This window comes from Leopardus geoffroyi, chromosome A2 (assembly GCF_018350155.1).
Source record: "Leopardus geoffroyi isolate Oge1 chromosome A2, O.geoffroyi_Oge1_pat1.0, whole genome shotgun sequence".
Lineage (NCBI taxonomy): Eukaryota > Metazoa > Chordata > Mammalia > Carnivora > Felidae > Leopardus > Leopardus geoffroyi.
Genome location: NC_059331.1, coordinates 55434671 through 55453763, shown reverse-complemented (window position 1 = coordinate 55453763; position 19093 = coordinate 55434671). Strand labels below are relative to the sequence as shown.

The 19093-nt window shown below is 50.1% G+C and overlaps 1 protein-coding gene across 4 annotated transcripts in view; it reads left to right on the top strand.

Annotated features, from left to right (window-relative positions):
* The window catches only part of SLC6A6 (solute carrier family 6 member 6), an 88717-nt gene that overhangs the window by 3029 nt on the left and 66595 nt on the right, over window positions 1–19093 (top strand). For 3 of the 4 annotated variants that reach the window (XM_045493928.1, XM_045493929.1, XM_045493931.1), the window contains exon 2: window positions 10276–10313. The exons of the other annotated variant lie outside the window; for it this stretch is intronic. The gene's annotated coding sequence lies outside the window, so the exon portion shown is untranslated. The remainder of the gene's footprint in view (window positions 1–10275; window positions 10314–19093) is intronic. 4 annotated transcript variants of the gene reach the window in all.

The following is a 19093-nucleotide window of genomic DNA, read 5'->3' as shown; positions in this document are numbered from 1 at the left end:
CTCTGCCCCTCCCTTGCTGGCGCGGCTGTCTCTCTGTCCCTCTCTCTCTTAAAAATAAACATTAAAAAAAATTACATTGGACACATTCCTGTATATAGGAAAGAGTTGACAAATACAGGGAGCACCAGAGTGCGGCTTCGCCACAGCAGGGTGGGGATCTGGGCGGGAACGGGGCTGACCTCGGAACCCCAGGGTGACCCCCGCAGGTGCAGGCTGGTCACTCTCTTCGGCAGAAGGTCATAAGCAAGAGTCAGATTCTTTGGGGCTATATCTCACTCCTCTGTGTTGGCCACCTTATCTTGGTCCAAGTGTTTGTTTGAATTTATGGGTTCTGGGGAGGAGCTGTGGATGTGGACATGCCCAGGGTGGCCTTCAAGTGTAAAAGAGAGCTCTTTTGTTTGTTTGCTTGTTTGTTTTGAGAGGGGGAGGGCGGGGGGGAGCAGAGGGAGAGAGGCAATCCCAAGTAGCCTCTGTGATGCCAGCCCAGAGCACGCCAGCACAGAGCCCAATGTGGGGCTCGATCACAAACCGTGAGACCATGACCTGAGCCAAAATCAAGAGTCGGATGCTTAACCAACTGAACCACCCAGGCACCCCAAAGAGAGCTTTTTTAATGTGCCTCATCTAGTTGTTTAAGTAACCTAGCTGAGGTCAGTTCTGGCTGGGCACTGGATCTGGGGTACAATATTGGCTTTTAAGGTGCTCGTAGCCCAGAGGGAGAGAGGACAGTGACCACGCCATCCGTGGCATGCTGTGAAGACTTCATCTTCTTGGAGGGGGTGGTGTCAGGGCTGGCATTTTCTGTGAGTGCAAGAACAGTATGGGCTGGCATTCTGGGCAGGGGGTATAGCAGGTGCAAAGGCACAGCGGCATGAAATAGCCATCATGATAAGCCTTGCAGGGTCCCTGCTGGAGAGAGCAGGAGCCAGGTGGTAGAGGGGAGTGGGCACTGGGTAAATGGGCTTGAGCTTTATTCTGAGGGCAGCAGCAGGGAGAGAAATAGCATCAGACTGGCTTTGGGGGCAGCAGTGGAGAAGCCAGTTCAACCCGGGAGCCCAGAAGACCCCTGACGGTAAGTGAGGAACTAGGCTGGGGTCCAGGAAACCGAAGATGGCCAGCTGGGCCCCTGCTGGTCAGGGCACAAAGCGTTTTCTGTGCCAGTGACTCTTGCCCTGAGCTCTTTTTGTAAACACAGGGTGAAGGCCTGGACATACAGTTTAATAGGTACACAGGCCATTAACTTACTGGCTTTGACCTCCCTGGAAGCATGAAGCCCAGGAGTCTTTAGGGTGAGTAATGTCTGCCCCCTGGACAGGGCGTTGGGGTTTCTCTTCCCACCTCACCTGGTCAGAGGCTTTGTTTGGAAACCTGAGCTGAGGGGCAGGGGTTTGGGGTGGCCAAGAGAGGGGAGAAAGAATGGAAATTGCTGTCCTGTTTCTAAAGCTCTGCGAGTCTGCCAACTCCCTTATAAAAACCAATATACCCAAGAAAAATCACCCAAAACAATAAAAGGGAAGGGAAGTATAGGGGGGTAGGCGTCAGGCAGCATTGAGTCTAATTAGGTGGAGAATGACCTGAGTTACTTTTTAGAAATTCAGATTCCCAGGCCCAGCATGGACACACTGAATTGATCCCCATGGGGAATCTGTATTTTAAATATTTCCATGTGATTTAAAAAAAAAAAATCTTTTTGAATTAAGATGTAATTTACATGCAGTGAAATGCAAAGACTCTGTTACAGTTGGATGCGTTTCGACAAATTTATATTCCTGTGTAACTAACCACCCAGATCAAGGTAATAGACTATTCCCAGCTCCCCTAGAAAGTTAGTCGTCCTGTGCCCTTCCCCTCCCAGAGGCGACTAGTTTCTGATTTTTGTCACCACAAATTAGTCTTGCCAAGCCTAGAACTTTGTATCAATGGACTTGTGTCGTCTATATGCTTTTGTGTCTGGCTTCTTTCTGCTTGATGTTTCTGAGATCCATCCATGCTGTTGAGTGTATCAGAAGGTGCTTCCTTTTATTGCTGAGTAGTATTCCACTGTATGGATTTATCTGTTGTTATCCATTCACCTGTTGATGGACATTTGGGTGTTTCCAGTTTGGGATGACTACAAATAAAGCTGCTATGAGCATTCCTGTACAAGTCTTCTAGTGGGCTTATCTTTTCCATAGCTCTAGGAGTGAGACTGGGTTGTAGGGTGGATATATGTTAACTTTATGAGAAACTGTCAAAGGATTCTTTTAGTTACAGAAGCAATATACCTCAAGCAGTACAAAACCCTATCAACTAAAAGTGATTTAAAATATTTTTTAACATTTATTCATTAAAAAAAATTTTTTTAATGTTTTTATTTATTTTTGAAGGAGAGAAAGAGAGCGCAAGCGGGGGAGGGGCAGAGAGAGAGGGAGACACAGAATCCGAAGCAGGCTCCAGGCTCTGGGCTGTCAGCTCAGAGCCCGACGCCCGGCTCGGACTCATGAACCGTGAGATCATGACCTGAGCCAAACGAAGTGGGACGCTTAACCGACTGAGCCACCCAGGCTCCCCTAACATTTATTCATTTTTGAGAGAGAGAGGGAGACAGAGCATGAGCAGGCGGGGGTGGGGTGCAGAGAGAGGGAGACACAGAATCTGAGGCAGTCTCCAGGCTCTGAGCTGTCAGCTCAGGCTGTCAGGCTCAAACCCGTGAACCGCGAGATCATGACCTGAGCCGAAGTCGGACGCTTAACCGACTGAGCCACCCAGGGGCACCTACTAAAAGTGATTCTTAAAGATAATTAAAAAAAAAAAAGTGCACTGTAATCTTCACTCTGTTTATTTGTTTCTTTCTCTGATAATGGTAAGATTACACATTTTCCTCTGCATACAGCTTTAACTGAGTCCCTTGGATATTTACGTGGACATATATGTTCCTTTTTATTACTTTCTAGGTCAGTTTTCTCTTCAGTTTTGAGGTCCTCTTTGATCTGGGGCTATTTAGGACGTGTCCAGCAAGCTGGCTCTCATTCTGTGGTGTTGTTATCGAAAATGGCATCGTGCTGTTCTTGGTTCTGCCACTCACTCTTCAAACAACGGACCATTGTGGGACCGCCATTTGTCAGAACGTACAGACCTGCCAGGCCACCCTGAATAGCTAGTCTGCATTTGGGAATCACTGACCTAGTCTGGCCTGTCTTAGTCACCGCAAGCGCTGCCAGCTCAGTGAATGAAAAGCTCCCATCCGGTGACTTTGAACTTAAAGAAGCAGGCCGAGGTCATTCAGCAGGCTGAGGTGGGAAGGACTGATACTTACTGAGCACCCAAGATGCCTTGTCTCCCTTCCTGCATTTAAGCCCTGTGCCTGACTTGGGGGTTCTTCCCTCCATCTTCTGGATGAGTTCACCCGGTCTCAGGACAGTAATTTGTGCTGCAGCTCACACAGCTGGGATATAGGAAAGGGAATTAGAATGAGACAGAGCCCCCCCTTACTCCACTGGCGGCACTGCAGAGCTTTACTGAGCACCTACTGCGTATCAGGCTGAGTGCCAAGGCCAGGAGGGCAAGGATAAGTAAATAAAACAGCCCGTGTGCTCAAGTGGCTCAGTCTCACAGGAGGGGAGAAGATCTGTATCAGGAAGAGGTTAATGAACAGTTCCAGAGGCTCATGCCAAGGGCAGGCAAAAGTCCAGGTCCAGGCAGGGAAAAGCATGGCAGGTCTGAGGGAGAGTGGTCCATTGGCAGGGGGAAAAGTGTGGGGACTTCGAGATCTATGAGTTAAGCCTCCCCGCCCATCCACTTTCTGGATCTGGAGAGTGAGGTCTGAATGAGGCTGATCAGCTATCAAAAGGGCCATTGTTCCCAAACGAGTTCTTCCCCCAGACTCAGGCTCCATTCAGTGATTACGATAAACAGGTAAATTTAAGGGCAGGGTTTTTACCTTTGTTTCAGACTCTTGATGGCCACATTCATAATTCAGATTCTGATTTTATCACAGCTAATAGGAAAGGGGGTGAGAGGACGAAGCCATACTGATCCAAAAGATTCCTTAGCACTTGGTTGCTCAAGAGACATCTGCAGAATCCGGAATGGGGGTTCCTGGAAAGCAGGACCTCCTGGCTCCCGTGGGCAGCTCTGTGGAATAGAATCAAGGCAATTGCAAGAGGGCTAGAGGGCTGGGGCTGAGCTCTAGATTTGCTCACTTGGGTCCTCCCTAGTCCCTTGGAGCTTTAGCCTCCCCATTAAATGGAGGCTGGGAGGCTGGGGGGATGTTCTGAGAGTCCTGGCCCTCCCACGGCTTTTCGGCTCTTTGCACACAATAAAAGTGCTAAGCCAATCACTGCCATGTTCCACCATCCCCTTTCCGGCAGAAAGTCTCTAACCCAGGCCAGGTTGCCTGTTGCCTGGTGGGGGGGTGGAGGGGTGAAGTGTATTTCAGCAGAGTCATGCTTAGTGGGTGAAGGGCACCGGAAGGTGGTGGTCATGAGGGCTCTGCCCTCTTGCCCCATAGCCAGTTGGCACCTGGAGATGATGGCTGCTGAGTTAGGCCTCAGGGAAGACTCAGGCCATGATTTCAAGGACATTCGTGCTCTCACCAGATGGCACTTGGTATCTCTTCTCTGGGTGGATATCCCTACGGCTTGAGACAACAGGCTTCTTGCCAGCCTCTATTCCTCCTAGGCACCACTCTGTGGGGGCATGCCACTCTCCTTGTCAAAAGCCGTCAGTGGCTCCCTAGTGCTGTATGAAATCAGGTCCACACGCCTTAGCCTGGCATTCGAGGCCCTGCAGAATCTGGCTCCTGGCCAGTGTTTACCCTCATCTGCTACCACTTTTCCCCTCTCCTCGTGATTTGGCTGTTTTCTGCTCCTAAAATGAGCCTGGGGCTCTCTTGGCTCTGCCATGCCTCAGCCCACAAGGCCCTTCCTCCCTTCTTATTTTTCAAAGTAGGCTCCATGCCCAACATAGGGCTTGAACTCAAGACCCTGAGTTCAGGAGTCACATGCTCTACAGACTGAGAGCCAGCCAGGTGCCCCTCTCCCTTCTTTTATTATTCCCCCTCTTCAAGGGCCAGCTTGAAGCTGCCTGCTTCATGAAGCTTTCCTTCAGCCCCTTAACTGTGCCTGACACATAGTAAGTAGTCAAAAAGGATCAGATGAGGCAAAGTGTACATAATCTAACCTTGCTCGGAGCCTCTGTAGGACAGAGCTCAGATCTTTGCAGTGTTGCCTTTTATCCATTCATCTGACTGACAGCACAGCCGGGGAGGGAGGGATAGATGCTCCCGCATCCAGCAGAGGGCCTGGCACACAGTAGGTGCTCAGTACACAACTGAAGGCTGATTTCATCTATTCTGAGATGAGAGTCTATAGTTTAAACAACTGAGTGGGTCCAGGCTTGAAAATTATATTCACCCATCACCATCCATATTTATTGGTCTGGGCCCTGGGGATGTGGCAAGTGAGCCATTCAGACCAAAGCATGGCCATACCCTCCCTCATGGAGCTGACTATAAAATGGTTTAATGAATGATCGCAGCGGCGTGGGGCACCAGACTTTGGTTGCCAGATCAAGCCCCAGGCCTGAAAAAACAGTACCAGTGGCTGCAAAATGGTCTCCCGGGGCCAGCTCTGGACCACAGGCACGTTTTGTGTTGTCCACACGGAGTTGTATAATCGAGTCAGTAGTTTTCAGCATAGAGTTTATTTATTTTGCGGCTGCATCTGGCCGTTGTCTAGTGTCTCTGAACACACTGCCGTCCCACCTGGCCACCCCCTCAACACGCCCCTGACCCCCTAGCTGCTTCCTTGGGTCTGGCCTGGCCCTGGAGGCATGGAAATGCGCTGCCAGGGGACCCCGGGCAGGTGGAAGCATTCCGCTCTGTTCATCCAACGGGGCTGGCAGCGCGGCGCGCACGCGCGCGAGAGAGATTCACGAAGGCCGGCTTCGTGTTTACAGCCCTCCAGCGCAGACCTTCGTGTTTCCATGGGGGCAGCTCGAGGCCGGAGCTGGGGAGATCCAGGTAGCCCCCACGCTGCTCCGCGAAGGGCCCGCGGCACACCCCTACGTCGGGCGGAGTCACGCACCTTCCCAGGCAGCCCCGCTGTTGTCAGCCTCTGCCGGGAGTTCCGAGCTGCGGGCTCCAGGCAGACGGCCGTTTGCCTCCTTGAATGCAAAAGAGTCAGCCTTCTGCAGAGAGGATCCGAGGGCAGCCCTAATCGGCCGCCGGAAGCCCTCGGTCTGAGACCTGGAATGTTTTCAGTGGATCACGTTAGCTCGGCTGAGCCTGTGAGTGAAGTAAGTGGGTGATCGGTACCTATTCTTTAAGGCCCATCGCAGGATGCAGCGGTCCCCCACCCACCTGAGCCGTGGAGGGGCTCGTCGTTAGTGGGGAGGCCGAGAGGCACGGGAGAAGTTTTCTTCCCCCTCCATCTCTTCCTTCCCTCTGACCCGCCTGCGGGTTGTTGCTACATCTTGGCCCTGTCCTGGGATATGGCAACAGCCATAATAATGGTAAACGCACAGCAGAGAGGTCACCTGAGAGCTTAAGATGCCCCTTCCCATGCAGGAGGACTGAGTTGAGGGCCTGAGTTGTGCATTTCTAACCAACTTCCGGCGGTGATCTTGCTGCTGGTCTGCAGACCACGCTTTGAATAAAGGAGGTAAATCATAGCTCTTGGGTGCCCGCCCTACTTCCTCAACCAGCCCCTGTGCCTTGTGAGCATCGTCTCCCTAACCGTCACAAGAGATACGATGATTTCCATTTTGCTTGTGAAAAGTCAAAGCCCCAGAAACCGCAGGTAACTTGCCCCCAAGGTCACACAGCTGGGAGGCCGCTGAGCCAGGCCAGGCCCTCTGGGCCAGAGCCACCTTGGAAAGGATGCTGATGGGGAAGCCGTTTTCTACTGAACGGTGTCCACGGTCCAAAAGCCACAGGAGGCTTTTCAAGGCAGCCAAGTCGGATGTAAATCAGGGAGAGCCCAGGGCCAGCCAAGCAGCTCTGACAGCAGGGCGGCCTGAGGCAGTGTGTCAGGATCAGGTCTGAAGTGGGTCTTGCTGCCTGGCGTGACGAGCTGCCCGGGGATGCTCCCAGCTCCTGGAAGACCAGTGTGGGGCCTGCCGGAACCCAAGCAGGCTCCTTGTCAGTCTTACAGCCTCGTTATTTAGATGCATCCCAGGGTGGAGGGCTGGCCGGAAGCGTAGGCACTGGAAGGGCTGTGAGCTGGGACCTGGTGCGTCATTGTTTAAATACTGGTTCATCCTTGCAACTGGGGATCTGATGGAGGGCTGAGGTTGCTGAGATCTTCTGCGTGGCTGGGGCTTTATTTTTGCACCCGGCACCTGCCCCAGGCGATTGGGAAGAGAACAGATTTGGAGTTTGGGTCCTCACAATGTGGTCACAGGATGCACAGTCACGTCATCACCTGGGAATTTGTTAGAAGGTAGAATCTTGAGCCTCACCCCAGACCTGCTGACTCAGACCCTGGGGGTGGAGCCCAGCACTCTGGTTTAACAAAGCCCTCAAGGCTTAACTCTGAGAACGGCTGATTTCTCCATCTCAGGCCAAATGCCCAGGAGTCAGGGAGGGTCAGTCCTACCCTTTGCTGCACATTCTTGGTAGCCAGAGTACCAGGGTTGCAGGGGGACTTCAGATTCATTTCATCTGTGCCCCACTTTTCTGATGACCTGAATGTCAGATAAAGGGGCATGCACAAAGTTATACAGCACATCTGAGACAGGGCGTAGGCCGGGATTCTTAGAGTTACAAGTTGCAGAAATCACTTGAAACTAACTTGAAGAATAAGGAAGAGGAGGAGGAGGAGGAGAAGGAGAAGGAGGAGGAGAAGGAGGAGGAGGAGGAGGAGAAGGAGGAGGAGGAGGAGAAGAAGAAGAAGAAGAAGAAGAAGAAGAAGAAGAAGAAGAAGAAGAAGAAAGAATTTAAAGAAGAAGAAGAAAAGAAGAGGAAGAAGAATGTAAAGAAGAAAGAATGTGGAGGAGGAGGAGGAGGAGGAGGAGAAGAAGAAGAAGAAAAGAGAAGGAAGAATGTAAAGAAGAAGAAAAGAGAAGAAGAAAGAATGTAAAGAAGAGGAAGAAGAAAGAATGTAAAAGAGAAAGAACATTTACTGACTCTTAATTGAAAAGCCCCGGGTCATACTTCAGGCATGGTGGGATCCAGGTCTTTGGACCTCTGTTTCTTTCTCTCCATTCCTAGGCTTCTGTGTTGGCTTCATTCTCCTTGGACTACCCTCAGCTGCATAGGATACCTCCTGTCCCAGCATAGCCGTCTCAGCCTAGAAAGAGCCTTTTTCCACCCCCTCTTTTTTTAAGAGAGTGTGGGAGGAGGGGAAAGGGGCAGAGGAAGAGAGAGAATCTTAAGCAGGCTCCATACTCAGCATGGAGTCTGATGCTGGGCTTGATCCCTCAACCCTGGGATCATGACCTGAGCTGAAATCAAGAGTCAGACACTCAACTGAATGAGCCACCCAGGGGCCCCGAAAGAGCCTTCTTTTTTCACGATATTTTTAGCACAAGCCCCTGTCATCACTCTCATTGTCCACGCTTGGTCAAGCCCTTATCCTTGAGCCAGTTGTCACGGCCTCTCTGGTTGGCTAGGCCTGGCTCACATGCCCACCCAGAGCCCTATGGGCTGAGAGTGGGTGTGCATGGGTCTCCAGGTGGAAGAGATGTGAGGCTGTCCCCAGAAGAAGGGTCATGGGTGCCAGGAGGCTGTCCCCACAGGAACTTAGTGCCACTCTTTTCCTCCTCCTCCTGAGCTGGGCTGCCCTCACGCAACTGCAATGGTCTCACACCAGATAGAATTATACTCCTTCTTCTGGTTCCCTTAACATTATGCTTATAACTGTGCGTTAAACATGCTTCTTCATCTTTCCCCCTTTCCCTCTTCCCTTGCTGTCAGGATGGCAGGTTACATGCGCCACAGCACCTACACCTGTGGTAGGCATCACTAATCTACCCCAGCCTTCGCAATGCCATGGGAAGCCTCCGAGGCATTGTGTCACATGTTGGCCCTTTCTGTGGGGTTCTGGGCTCCATGACAGCGGGGACCTCAGCTGTCTTGCTCATTGCTGTGTTCCCAGTGCCTAAAGCAGTGCCTGGCCCATAGTAGGTGCTCCATGATTTTTAAAAATGTATTTTATTTTTAAGTAATCTCTATACACCACACGGGACTCGAACTTACAACCCAGAGATCAAGAGTTGCATGCTCTACCGACTGAGGCAGCCAGGGACCCCTTAATAAATTATTGACTGAATATTCTTACCCCACAGGGCCTTGAACACAGTGGGCACCCACGTGAGCCCATGGGGGCCCTGACGTAGCAATGAAGTTGTGTAATTTGGGGGACCGGGAACTCCATAGACTGCTGGGGCCATGTTTCTGTCAGGAAGGGGCTCCAAGGGCAGGGCCTGAGGCATGGTGAGGAAAGACTTGCCCACGCTGCGGCCTCTTCTGCCCTCCCACCATCCCCCCTTTCCTTCTCTACCCTTCATTTACATGTTCACTGAAATGTGAGATCTTAGTTGATAAGAAGCCATTTCCTGGTTTTCTGCATTTTTATATTCTAGGAAACCAGGGAGCTTTCCAGCACTGCTCTGCTGGTAGAGTGAGAGGGAGAGGTGATCCTCCTCCATTTGCATTTTTCCCTAAGCTGAGTTCCAAAGAACAGGAGGTGTTCTATTAAAAAAAAAAAAAAAAAAAAAATGCCTTCTGGGGTCAATCACATTTGGGGACTGTTTGGCTCAGCAAAGTTCAGATTTCCTTGGCACCATGATTCTTGGAGGCTCTAGCCAGTCGATGAGTTACCGTATTCTCCCAAGAATCTGGGGCCCCCAGGGCCTCCTCAGCCCCTCTCTCTTGCCTTATCATGTCTCTGTGCTCACAGGGAACAGCCATTCACAGAGCTGGGCCCATGGCTAGGCCCGGGGCTCCCAGGGATGTAGGCTGCTGGGTAGGGACGGGGCCCCAGTGGCTCTTGCTGCTGACAGTTTGAAGGGCCCTGCATCCAGGAGACGTGTGTGTGTGTGTGTGTGTGTGTGTGTGTGTGTGAGAGAGAGAGAGAGAGAGAGAGAGAGAGAGAGAGAGAGAGAGCGAGCATGTGCGTGTATGCATGAGTGTCTGAGCCCCTGATTTTCCCAGCCCTGGCCCCACTGGGTGTTGATCTGGCCCCTCCCAGCATGTATGAGTTGGTCACACATGGAAGAAGGCTCTGGGTCTCATGTAAGCCACAACCTGACCAGATCTTCTCTTCTTTCCTTCTTTGCTTCCTCTCGTAATAGGTCCAGAACAACAGCCCTTTCCGAGGAGCCTCCAAAACGTAAGTGGCCTTTGACCTTCTCATGACATTGGTGTCTCACCGACATGGGGCACTCAGGATCTCAGTGTCTTCTCCGGGCTCTAGGAGAAGGAAACAGAACCCCTAGGGCTCCAGGACCTCGTCCACGCGTCACCTCCGGGCTGTGGGTTTATGGCCCGTTGGCCGCCTGCATGCCTACTGTGCCAGGGAGGTAGCCCTACAAATGCTGAGCACTGATTTTGGAGTCTGGCCTGGACCCCATTCCTGGCTCTGCCAGCGAGTGGTAATGGGGAATTGTGAGGATTGGGGTCGGGCACATGTAAAAGGGTGAGATGCTTGGCTCCCAGCACAGCTAGGATGCTCCAGGACTTGGGGCTGGTGTCCCGACTGTCTCTTCATTAAACTTTTTATTTTTATAAAATTGGAAACCCTCAGAAAAGTTGCAAGGATAATACGGTGACCTCCTGTATACCTTTCACTTAGATTTTCCCATTGTTAACATTTGCTATGTTTGCTTCATCTCTATATATATGCTATAAAAATAGTCACGTTAATATTCTTTTTTTTTTTTTTTTTTTTGCTGACTCATTAGGAAATAAATTGCAGGCATGATGCCCCTTTACCCCTAATACTTCATATGTATTTCGTAAGAGCAAGGCCACTCATTCTCTTATATAAGCACATGCAATTATCAACCCCAGGACATTTAACATTGACACAATTCTGTTATCTAATCTACAGACCTTAATGACATTTTGCTGACTGTCTCATATTTACAGAAGCTGCCCCCCCCTGCCCCGCCCCCCCCCCCCCCCCAGTTCAGGATCACAGTGTTTTTAAAAGGGGTTTAATGGGGCAGGAACCTGACTTTCCTGCAGATGACTTCTTTACCTTGGTTTAAAACATCCTTACTATTGGGGCTTTCAAAGCTTTTTCATTATGACATTCAGTAAGAAATAGATTTACAGCAGGATGCCACTGAGCTCCCATGTACACACACAAATGAAAGTGAAACCAGCCTCATGGATAACTCACATCCTCACCCTCTTTAGGGCTCTGTTGTATTCCGTTCTCTTTTATAAAAATGATAGTCCTGACCCTTTAAGTTGATTTCATGGCCCATTGGTAGACTCTGCTCTGGAATTTGAACACCTGGCTTCTTGGGCAGAAATTTCTCTTGGGGGTGGAAGGGGGGAGGGGAGGAAGGTAGTGCCCTGGCCAAGCTCCCACTGGTCCCGAGTTGGAGTTTGGCAGATTTGGGGTCCCCTAGGAAGCCAGGACTAGGAGAAAGATCCTGAGGACCCTGGCCCACTGCTGCCCATGGTAGACCTTATTCCATCCCTGTAATCCACTCCCCACCCCCCTCTAGGCCACCTCACCTTCTGGAGACTTGTTCTTTATGCTGTGACATCAGACATGGAAAATCAGGCAGGTGTATCTCTGGGGGCTCAGGACACCTCCCTGGCCAGCTGCTGAGTGGGAATGGAAACGTTCCCATCCATGCCAGCCTCCAGAGTCATTGCCATATTTGTCACAAACTTCAATAAGAATTATCGTGAACATTTATTGAACTCTTTAACAGCATGCTTGATATGGCATCGAGAGGTTTAGTGCATAGGAGCTCATTTTATCCTACAACGGTCTTAGGATGTGGATGTTGTTGTTCTTTTTGTAAAAATGACAGATACATTTACTGAACATTTACTCTGTATCAGGTACTGCTAGGCACTTTATAGACTCCTGCAGTCTTCAAAGTAACCCTCATGAGTTAGATAATTAGCTCCATTGTACAGATGCAGAAACTGAGGTGCAGAGAGGCGAATTGACTCCCCCCCACCAAGGTCACACAGCTAGGAAGGATTTGAACCCCAGGTTTTTGACCCTGGTATCCACACCATCCAGCACTGCTCTCCCCTCCCCACCGGGCTTGAAGCCGACTCCCAGTCTGGTCCCTTCCCAAGCCCTTGCACTGGTTAATGAGTAGCCCCGGGGCAGCCTGGAAGCCAGATGCCTGTGGCTACAAAGCTGGAGTTTGAGTTCTGCTTCCAGATAAAGAGTCTTGTGCAAGGGGCCCAGCCCCCATCTGGTCTGGTGGCTTTATAGGCAACAAAGGGTCACCGTTCCTCTCCTCCAAGGTTTGCTGATCCATCCACACTTGGTGGGAACCCATTTCACAGGAGAGCCAGTGGAGGCTGAGAAGCGGGTTTGCTCTCAGGTCTGTGTGACGCCTCCTCCACCCTGCCCTCTAAGTTTTCTCTTTATGGAAGGGCTCGTTGGCCATCTGACATGGCAGGCAGCAGGATCTGGAGGGAGGGTGTTGTCAGGGAACAGAAACTGTCATCTCTGAAGCTGGAGCCCTACCGGGCACGAAGGTGTGTGGCTCTCCTCCCTGAGGCCTCCAGGTTCCCATCTGAGGACGGGTGATAATTACTACTCACTAGCCCCTCACAGGGTGTGCACGGCTGGGAGATGATTGAGGTATGGAGGGTTTTCAGTTGTTCAGCAGACTCTGAGTTATTAAGGAGGCGGCCAAAAAAAAATCATTCCTGACAGGCACCACCCATCTGGTGGAAAGTCCGTGGAGCTGGAGAGTCAGATAGTCCTGGATCCAAATCCTGTCTCGGTCCTTTGCCAGCTGTGTGACCTCGGGAGGGGAGTCCCTGAACTCCTCAGAGCCTCAGCTTCCCCACCTGTAAAATGGAGCAATAAATGCCCCCAAGAGGATTGGAAAGACAGGCAGCCTTTCCTGTGATGACCCCTTTGTCGTCACAGTGGAGGTTTGAAGTCAACAGGCCTAACAGTCAGTCCCAAGCACCCTAGTACATGTTCTAATTTCAGCTCCCTGGACATATCCCCAGGAGCCACCCGCCCTTAACCTGCCTCAGCTGAAAATCCGATCCACCCTTGGGGTGTCTGTGGTAACCCTAGCCGGAGGGGAATCCTCTCTGGGCTTGCCGTAAGAATTCCCAGAGGGCTTTCTCCCTCACCCCGTCCCCTCCCCCCCCCCCACCCCTCCAGGTTGTAAACTCCAGCAGACCTGTGACCCTTCATCACCCCCTCCCTGGAGGGGCCCAGGCAGTGAGAAAATGGTATTCACTGTTTGTCCTGATTATAAAAGTGACACATTTTTAAAAAGTTGAGATATATGTGACATACAACATTCTGTAAGGTTTTTTTTTTTCTTTGAATGTTTATTTGTTTTTAGAGAGAGAGAGACACAGAGCATGAGCTAGGGAGGGGCAGAGAAAGGGAGGGAGACACAGAATCCTAAACAGGCTCCAGGCTCTGAGCTGTCAGCACAGAGCCAGACACGGGACTTGAACGCACAAACCATGAGATCATGACCTGAGCCGAAATCGCACTTAACCAACTGAGCCACCCAGGTGCCCCACAACATTCTATAAGTTTTAAGGTGTTAAAACATTTTGATTTGATACATTTATACTGCAACATGTTTGTCACTTTACATTAGCCATTCTATTGGGCCACATAATTATCATTTCTTCTAGGAGAGAGAGAGAAAGCACATGAGCAGGGCTGAGGGGCAGAGGGAGAGAGAGAATCTTGTTTATTTTATTTTTTAATTTAATTTAACTTAATTTAATTTAATTTAATTTAATTTAATTTAATTTTATTTTATTTTATTTTATCTTTTACTTTAAGAGAGAGCACATACAGGAGCGGAGGAGAGGAGCAGAGAGAGAGAGAATCTTTTTTTTTTTTTTTTTTGAGAGAGCAAGCATGAGTGGGGGAAGGGCAGAGAGAGAGAGGGGGACAGAGGATCTGAAGCAGCCTCTGCACTGACAGTGGTGAGCCCGATGTGGGGCTCGAACTCAGAAACCATGAGTTCATGACTTTAGTGGGAGTTGGATGTTTAACCGACTGAGCCACCCAGGTGACCCAAGTTTTTGTTTTTATTTTAATTTTTTAAATTTTTTTGAGAGACAGAGAAAGACAGACTGTGAGCAGGGAAGGGGCAGAGAGAGAGGGAGACACAGAATCTGAAGCAGGCTCCAGGCTCCGAGCTGTCAGCACAGAGCCCGACGCGGGGCTTGAACCCATGAACCGTGAGATCATGACCTGAGCGGAAGCAGGACGCTCAACACTCTAAGCCACCCACGTACCCCACCCCCCTTTTTTTTTTCTATTTTAGAGAGAGAGCACACACGAGCGCATGCTCAAGCTTGTGAGCAGGGGTGAGGGGCAGAAGGGGAGAGAGACAACCTTATGCAAGCTTCACACCCAGCAGGGAGTGTGACTCTGGGGCTCAATCTCAAGTCCTTGAGCTGAAATCAGGAGTCAGACCCACTGAGCCCACTGAGCCACCCAGGCGCCTCAGTAATGTATTTTTAATACAGAAAATTTGGAGAGCACAGAGGAGTCAAAAGAAGAAAATGTAATTTATCTCTGTTCCCGCCATCCAAACATAACCATCTAACAGTGCATTTATAAACGTGTGGGTAAATATACATTATTTAAATGTTTCCTTTTCAAGTTGAATTCACAGTGTAGCAATGTTTGGGAGCCAACTTCCCGCCCCCGCCCCTTAACATATTTCTAAGCGTTTTTCTGGGTCTTTGGTCTTCTAAGTCAGGGTCAGCAGGGTTTTTTTTCAAAGGGTTAGATCAGATGTATTTTGGGCTTCGGGGCCATGTGGTTTTGCCTCCACTGATCTCAGTGGAGTTTGTCCCGCCTCTGCGGTTGTAGCCAGAATGCAGTCTTAGACAATATGCAAATGAGCAGGTGTAGTTCTATGTTAATAAAACTTTATTTACAAAAAGTAACCTGCTAGATTTGGCCCAGGAGCTGAGGTTTGCTGACCCCCCCCCCCTTTCTTAATTTGTTCTGATTTGTTTGAGGAAACCATCATTTATTTAATTAATCCCCTAGTGATGAGAGATTGGCCGTTTGTAGTTTCTCTTTCATGTAAACCACTCTGCTGTGAACATCTTTTTTTTTCTTTCTATTTTTAATTGTGGTAAAATATACATAACATAAAATTAACCATCTTAACCATTTTTACGTCTACAGTATAGTAGTGTTCAGTATATTCGCATTGTTGGGCAACCAATCTCTAGAACTGTTTTCATCTTGCCAAACCCAAGGCAGTGAACATCTCTGAGTGGGCATCTTTACACATTGGTCTGTTTCAGAAAATTGGAATTGCTATCCTAAGCTGGGGGTGCGTTTTTACAGTGCTGGGCACATGTTGCCGCATCATTGATGCTGAGAGATTGCCCCAATTTAAGCCTTTGCCTATCAGCGGTGACAGCGCAGAGGCATCAGGAGGGAGCGGTTCCCCCTCCCTGGGGAGCCGCTGCCTTCAGGCCTTTAGGGAGCAGTGGATTTAAAACAACTCATCCCAGAGAAACAGCTTCAGCATGTGAGCCTTCCTCTGTTGGGGAAGAAAAGAAAAATTCAATAAACAAGGTATGCTATGAATACTGGACCAGACTCAGAGGTTGATAAATGTACCCTTTAGAGAGAGGGGAGGTATGGGGCTCCTGGGTGGCTCAGTCGGCTAAGTGTCCGACCTCAGCTCAGGTCACGATCTCGCAGTTCGTGGGTTCGAGCCCCGCGTCGGGCTCTGTACTGACAGCTCAGAGCCTGGAGCCTGTTTCAGATTCTGTGTCTCCCTTTCTCTCTGACCCACCCCGTTCATGCTCTATCTCTCTGTGTCTCAAAAATAAATAAATGTTAAAAAAAAAATTTTTTTTTTTTTAAAAAGCGAGAGGGGAGGTGTGGTTAAGACCTCAGTTCAGGTGTCCAGTGACTCTGGGTGTAAATGCAATTTGGCCTCGACCTTGCTGTGTGACCCAGGGCATGTCACTTAACCTCTCTGGGGCCTAGAGTCCTCTCAAAATAGACCTGATGTAGAATGATGTAGAGGCTCTCCTTTCTGGTTGGAAGATCACGGAAGAGAAACTATGAAAGTTCTTAGCACAGTGACTGCACGTAGGCATATACAGGCAATAATAGTATGTGCAGCCCTTTGCTGTTCTCAGAAAGGTTTTCCATCTGTAATATTTGCATTATTTTATAGCGTAGTTATTACTGTCCCCGTGTAACAGGTGAGAAATTTGAGGCTCAAGAAGGCAATGGCCACCTCGAGGTCAGCCGTGTGTCAGGACAGGGAGCCACGTCTTTGGCTTGCAGTCGGTCCCACACAGCAGCTGCTGGGAGCTGGGGCCTCTGGACGACCAGGGTGAGCAGGAGCCTCCTCTTTGGGCCTCACCTATGCTGGGAAAGCTTGGGCCTCAGGGGGAGGGAGAGAGGATTCCTTGGTTTATTTCCCTGTCTTGGCTGTTAGCACCAACTGGGGTCAGATGAGGGTTTTTTCAAGGAGAGATGTTATGATTCTAACATGTGGGGATTTTTCCCCCCACACCACGGAGTGATTCTCCAGCACTTGCTGGAGGTCCTGCCTTTAAACTGGCTTCTGACACTATCTCCCTGGAGGCAGCGTCAGATTCTGCAGGTTAATGATTCAGTCCTCCCAGGCCGCCCCCCGCCCCCACTCCCACCTATACCTGTGCTTTCGACCAACTGGCTATAAATCGGAGGTTCCTACAACCTCCTCCTTGGGTTTGATTAATTTGCTCGCAGAACCCAGAGAAACATTTTATTGACCAGATTAGCGGTCTGTTTATTAAAGGACATAACTCAGCAACAGCCAAACGGGCACATGGAAGAGACGTGTGGGGCAGTGTCTGGGGAAGGGGCGCTGAGTTTCCATGCTCTCTCCAGTGCCTCTCTCCCCAACTCTCCATGTGTTCACCAGTCTGGAAGCTCTCCGAACCCTGTCCTTTTAAATTTTTAGGGAGGCTTCAAAAAATAAAACAAAATAAAATAAAAATAAATTTTTATGGAGGCTTCATTACTTAAGCGCGATGGATTAAATCATTGGCCGTTTGGTGATTGAACTCTATCTCCAGCCCTTGTCCTTTCTGTCGAGGTCAGGGGGTGGGGACTGAAACTTGCAACCCCCTCGTCCCTCCTTGGATTCTCCTAGCAACCAGCCCCCATCCTTAGGTACTTTCTAGAATCACTCGTTAACATAACAAAAGACACCTTTATCACTGTCCTCACTTGGGAAATTACAAGGATTTTAGGAGCTCTGCCAGCTTTGTGGGGGCAAGACCAAATATATATATATTTATTAAAAATGTCAGTATCACAGTTTTTTGTTTGTTTTTTCCAGAAACTGGCAGGGCATTTCAGAGAGCAGAGCTGCCCGCCGACGTGAAACCTGAGTGGGGTTTTTGGGAGGTATTCCCATTTGTTAGTCTGTTCTCAGCCTGCAGATAAGAAGTCCAGAAACCCAGGCTCCCAAAAGCAGGAGCCTCCTGGATTCCTAAGGCTGCAGACAGCTCCGGGTTGGGAGGGGCTGGCTCCCTGAGGCACCCCTGAAGGAAGGTGCCCTGAATCAGTATTCAGACCCAGCCTCCCAAAGGGTTCCCTGTGGCACCACCTTTATCTACCCATGTCCCCGCCAACTTGCTGGGGAACCTTGGACGAGTCACTTGCCTTCTCTGGGCCCTCTTTTTCCTCATGCGTAGAACAAGGGTCCGGAATCATTTTCCCGGGAGCTCCTGGGATAGCAGTGCCCAGCTTTGGACATGAATCTCAGCTTTGCCATTTAGGAGCCAGTGCCTACTGTGATGGTCTCCTTCCCTAGGCTGGGTGATCTCTATAAAGCAGACATCGGTGCGCATGCCCCGTAGGGTCTACCACATGCTTAACGGCTGGCCCCTCCCCCCAGCCTGGCAGCTTGGTGGCACACCGTCTGTAGTGGCTTTTGCATAATAGGTTTTTCACCCCTATGCTTATGCCTTCATCCCTAGGAGTAGCCAGAGGCAGAGTTTGTTGGGTTTTTTTTAATACTTATTTTTTTGAGAGGTGGGGCAGACGCTTGAGTCGGGGAGGGGCGGAGAGGGGGGACACAGAGGATCTGAAAGCAGGCTCTGCACTGACAGCAGAGAGCCCGATGCTCAACTCAGGAACCATGAGATCAGGACCTGAGCTGAAGTCTGACTCTTAACCCACCGAGCCCCCCCAGGGCCCCCCCTGCCGGAGGCAGTTTTGAATGACTCCTCTGCTCCTCATCCCAGCCCAGCTTAGCTCCCACATGACGTTGCACACGTGTTCTCTGACCCCCAGATTTCTCCACATTCCTTTCATCACCCCTGAGCTCTTGCTCTGTGGGCCCCATCTGCTCTGCTGTGTTGTCACCAGGCCATGCCTCCCTCCCTACCTCTTGCCACAGTGAGGGGGTCATCGTTCTGATTTATGTTTTCAGGTCGAGTTCTGCTGTGGCCTTCTGTTTGATTCCTTCCTAGTCTTTTCTTGGTTTCCTGCCTGTCCCGACCGTGCCCCCAACATGAGAGCTTTCCTTGTTTTTTTGTTTTTTTAATTTTAATTTTTTTTTTTTTAATTTTAGAGAGAGGGCGTGCAATTGGGGGGGAGGGGTAGAGGGAGGGAGGGAGAGAAAATCTTTTTTTTTTTAATTTTTTCTTTTAACGTTTATTTATTTTTGAGACAGAGAGAGCCAGAGCATGAACGGGGGAGGGTCAGAGAGAGGGAGACACAGAATCTGAAACAGGCTCCAGGCTCTGAGCTGTCAGCACAGAGCCCGACGCGGGGCTCGAACTCACGGATCGCGAGATCATGACCTGAGCCAAAGTCGGCCGCTCAACCGACTGAGCCACCCAGGTGCCCCTTTTTTTAAGTTTATTTATTTTGAGAGAGAGTAGGGGAGGGGGAGAGAGAGAATCCCAAGCAGGCTCCATGCTAATAGTGCA